This window comes from Dipodomys spectabilis, unplaced genomic scaffold (assembly GCF_019054845.1).
Source record: "Dipodomys spectabilis isolate Male_0828 unplaced genomic scaffold, ASM1905484v1 ptg000294l, whole genome shotgun sequence".
Classification (NCBI taxonomy): domain Eukaryota; kingdom Metazoa; phylum Chordata; class Mammalia; order Rodentia; family Heteromyidae; genus Dipodomys; species Dipodomys spectabilis.
In genome coordinates, this window is record NW_024870971.1 from 2,403,710 (window position 1) to 2,409,098 (window position 5,389).

Sequence of the window (5,389 nt, forward strand, 5' to 3'; positions counted from 1 at the left end):
TGCTTTACTTTTAAAGATACCATTTGCAGCATTTTATTCAAAGTAATACATTCTGATTAATAAATAATAATCCTTTTTTTACAACAATAATGTTATTATTCTACCTCTCTGAGACAAAGTTCCACTTCATTAAATAGAAATATTTATTATATTTAATTCTATAGTCAGAGTAATCTTTGCTCATCAAAAATCAGTACTTCCCTATCCAGAGTGTTTACTTGTAGATTTATAGGCTCATTCCAGCTACTAGAAATGAAGGAATCCATGCAATCTATGTTTCTTTGGTTATGGTTTACTTTGTTTAATATAATTTTTTCAACTCTTTCTATTACCCTTATGAATGGCACAATATCATTCTTTCAGATGGATGAGTAAAATTCTGTTGTGTTTATATACCATATTTTTATCCATTCATACATTGAGGGAAATCTGGGTTGATTTCATATCTTGGCTATAGTAAGCATTATTATAATGAACATGGGTGTGCTGTTAGCTTTATTGTGGTTTTGTTTCTGGACTATTGGATAAATGCCCAGGAGGGGAATTGCTGGATCATAGGGAAGGTCTATGTTTAATCTTTTGAAGAACCTCCATACTTCTTTCCACAGTTGTTGAACAAATTTACATTCCCACCAACAGTGTAATACAGTTACCTTTGGGCTAGCATGTTATTGTTAGTTTTCTTGATGATGGACACTCTAACTTGGGTTTATTACACACAGTGAGGCCAAAGGCAGATATTCTTAGGAGAGGATCACAAAGGCACAATACCAATCTGATCATATAAAATAGAATTTATTGAAATGAACTTCAGGAAATGGAAACAAGAGATTTTTTCTCTGTTTCATTTTTGTTTTCTTTTTTTTTCATCTGGTTTATTCATATATTTGTCCTTAGGAGGTTAAGGGTGGGGCACAGAATTGGTGGAACAAAGGGTGAACAAATGTAATAGTGGTACTCACCAGACACTTCATTGCAAATGAACTACATAACTTGTGGGTGGGCACAGGAGGGAAAAACTGGGAAAGAGTGAGGGAAGGTGTGACATGCTCAAAAGGGAATGTACTCATTATCTGACTTTAACTGTAACTTTAACTGTAACCCTTCTGTCCATCACCTTTATAATAACAACAAAAATGCATAAAAATCAGTACTTTAATCAATCAAGAAGCAGATGAAAAACCATGTCATATTTGCAACAATTTCCACTCAAAATGGTGCACAGCCACAATCTTACAGGGTAGTATTCTTATGGTTGTGTTAGGTACTAATGAAAGTGGACGTTTATTCTCACGATTATTTTCTTTCTTTTTTTTTATTTTTGCAGTTCTAAAGCTTGAACTCTGGGACTGGGTACTGTCCCTTAGCTTTTTCACTCAAGTCTGGCCCTTACTACATAAACCACACCTATTTTTTCAGCTTTTTCATTATTAATTGGAGATAAAAGACTTTGGGCTGTGATAAAATGAGCTATTTATGGAAGAGTCAGTAGAGGTTGTTTCTCTCAACTATATTTTCACTATGAAAAACATGTTGTACTATGCCATGGAAAAGACTGAGTACTGGTCCCTGACTGATCCTCCAGAAATGGAACTGTATTGAAGATGACAATATCATGCTGCCAGAATAATTATGCCGAGTTAATGACTTCTTTCTGGATAGTCAGTAGGAATAGAATATAACCAGTCAACCAGAATAGGAGTCACTAGCTGGACAAACCAGCTAAACAAGCCATAGGCTATAATCTTTAAAACAAAATTATTCATCTTCTTGACTAAATCAGAGCTTTAGTAGACACTGTGGAAAATGACGTAGTAGAAAAATGTGAGAAAGATAACATGTGTAACACCAGAGGACCCACAGAACGATGGGGCAACTAATCAACAATAGTCCCAGGTCTGTCATTGAAATATATGAGTTCAGCAGTGTTTAAATACTTATTCAACTTCTGCTAAACAAAGAGAAAATGAAATCAAGTTTTCCCTCCTTAGTTCAGTAAACATTATTTTGTGCAAACCAAAAAGACAGGTGCTGTGGAGAAATGTAAAGCTGTTTGAGATGCAGTTCTAGTCTGAAGGAGCAATCTTGAAGTAGCCATCAGACCAGTAGTACACAGATAGTATTGCCTTATAGGGATCAATTCTCCATGTGAAAAACCAGATCAATTTGTTACTGATTCAAGAAGAGATTGTCTAATTTTGTATAATTCTCTCCTCTTGTTTCTTAGTAAGACCTTGTGCCACTTCCCATTATATGAACTTCTACTCTTCGCTTTTCTTTTGGTAAATTGAGAAATAGAAGCTTGAAGGGATATAAGATTCTCTTTGACAAGAGCCTAAGAAATGTGTGTAGAATTAGTATGTTATAGATTATTATTCTATGTCAATTTAGAAAAGTGAAATAAAATTGGGTAAATGAAAGTTAAGATGATAAAGATGTTGATAAAGTGTTTTAATCAGAAGCCAAGCTCAAAGGTATGCCAACAGAAAAAATTACGATTTGTTTGTATGACAGGCAACCTATTTTAATGAGAAAGAACAATTTTTCTTACATAACAGTGATGGTAAAATGATAGTCTCCTAAGTACCTGATTAGGGTATCTACCGTTTATATTAGGATGTCTGTAGGTTTGAAGGAAAGTAAATGCTCCATTTTAAGGACTTTGAAAATATTCTTTGGTAGGGCAATGGAGTGCAAATAAAACTTAAGAGGTTTCTCCCATAGATTAGATGGTAAGAATTGTGTGGGACTACAATAACTCCAGTGGACACAAAAAGAATTCTTTAAAGGTCAGTAAAACTCCTTGATTATCTTGAACAGTAATGAATAATAAAAAGAAATGCCAACAATAATAGTTATATTTGTAAGCCAGACAACATATAGAACACCAACAGCAAGGACAGGAACCTAACAACACTGTCTTTTGATTCTTGCTATTCTCAATATCATATATTACTCAGTACTAATCTCTGAGTAAATCTAAATATGTCTTAGATGAGTTCTTTCTTGCTTAAAATATTAAAATTGATTACTATTATAACGAAAGTGCACTAAATCTCTGGCAACCTGTAAGACTCGTGATTTCATCATTTAAAATTTTAAAAATGAAACTTCATTTAAAATTTAATTTTTATATCTCTCAAATTTACTCTTATAGTGTAGTTACTCTGGGATATCCTCTATGACCTTTAAACATACAAGGTTTACTCTCTTATAATGTATAACATTCACCCTTCCTCAATGGCCTACTTAGTATTGGACAACGGAGAAATTTTAAAACAAACAGTATTCACTAGATAAATAAATTCCAATCAGAATTTCTTTTGTTTGGTTCTCATAATAATATCCATGTCTATTTTAATGTTTTTGTTTCTTTCAAGCATGTGTCTCTAACGCATTTATAAGATTATTTCTTTGTTGCTTTGTATGTCCCTCCCCCACAGTGTAATCCCTGCTTTCACTATATTTGATGTCAGTATAACATGTGGAGGAGATGGGGACAAACAAGTCATTTAAGGATTCAGGTGGACCTGTTGCAACAATGAGAAGTACAAAATGTCATGTCAAAACCAGCTTTACAATGTCGGTGTGTGAGGGGGAGGGGGGGTATGATTGGGTGGGGGGGAGGGGGGAGGCTGGGAAGGGAGGTGAAGGGTAAACAAAGGAGGAGCCTGCAATGCTTGGTAAGAAATGTATGCATTATCCTGCCCATGTAATTGTAACCCCTCTGTACAGTATGTTCTCAAATAAAATAAAATTAAATTAAAAAATAATATCCATGTCAATGGATATTTTTACTTTCTGGTTTCTAACTGTATAAATCACAGGATTCAACAAAGGAAATATCACTATGTGGAAGAAAGAAACTAACTTGTCAGTTACGAAGGCCCTGAATGGACAAGTATAAATGAAGATGCCAGGCTGAAACATGAGGCATACTACTGTGACATGAGTGGTGCATGTGGACATGGCTTTTTTCTTCCCTTCAGAAGATGACTGAGGTATTCGACAGAGGATTATTTCATATGAGACCAGAAGCCCCAAGAAGCACATAAGTGTCATTAGATCACTGTTGAAGACTATGAAAATTTCCAATATCAGTGCAGGCTAGTTTGATAACCTGAGGAATATCACAGAAGAAGTTATCAAACTGGTTTGGACTACAGAAGGGAAGACAAAGGATAAGGACACTTGGATAATGGAGTGCACAACCCTCCAAGCCACAAAGCCAAAAGTAATACATAGCAGGTTCTAGAGCTCATGACAGTGGAATAGTGTAAAGGTCAGCAGATGGCCATATAACAGTCAAAGGCCATTACAGCAAGAAGTAAGCCTTCCCCTCCTTCAAGGAAGTGGAAGAAAACAGTTGAGTGACACCTTCTCAGAAAGGAGTCCACCAGTATCCTTGGTGCCACAATGAAAGAGTAGGAAGCATCCAGGAAGGCCACGTTGCCTAGGAAGAAATAGAGTGGGGCTGTGAGCCCAGGGTCTGACCTTATGGTGAGAATGCTGAGAACATTTACAGGAAGAATGATGAGGTGGAAAGTTAAGATGAGTGAAAAGACCAAAAGCTGAACACCTCTAGAAGGGTCAAACCAAGGAAGAGGAACTCAGTCATCACTGTGTTGTTTGCTGTTTCCATCGCCTGCACCTTTAAAACATTAAACAAACAAAGCATAGACATATGTACATAGCTTTTGACCTTTTCTGCTTGTTCCTCCCCCATGTTATAACCCCTGTTTTCATTGTATTTGATTCTGGCGCCCTGTATCTTGTATATATATTTTTCTAATTTGGGGAGGGGAAGGAAAAAATCATAATGCTTAAATAGGGATACAGGTTGACCCATTGTAACAATGAGATGTACAAGTCACTATGTTGAAAATGAACTTTACAACTTGTTGGGAGGAGGGAGGGAGGAGATGGGAAAGTGGGGAGGGAAGGGATGGTAGGGAGAAAACAAAGGAAGAGGTAACAATGCTCCATAGGAAATGTACTCATTACCTTACTCATGTAACTGTAACCCCTTTGTACACTATTTTAACAATAAAAAACAAAGCATGGTTTTCTTCTTTTCCATCTTTATCATAGATCTTCATGAGCTAAAAGCAATAGACTCCACATCTATATCCTATCTCATTCCACAACCTAAAATCCTAATGTCTAATATACCTTCTGTCTTTTATCCTTTCTTGGGGGATAGCAGGGGGCTATCAGACCTGGAGTTTGAATTCAGGGCCTGGATACTGTCCCTGATCTTTTTTGCTCAGGCTAGCACTCTACTACTTGAGCCACACCTCCACTTGTGACATTTTTGGTGTTTAATTGCAGATGAGTCTCAGGATCTTTTCTGCCTAGGCTGGTTTGAACCATGTTCCTCAGATCTTAG

The 5,389-nt window shown here is 36.2% G+C and overlaps 1 pseudogene; it reads right to left on the reverse strand.

Annotated features, from left to right (window-relative positions):
- Positions 1 to 3,762: 3,762 nt before the first annotated feature.
- On the reverse strand, positions 3,763 to 4,642 carry LOC122126959 (annotated as a pseudogene).
- Between the last annotated feature and the right edge of the window lie 747 nt (positions 4,643 to 5,389).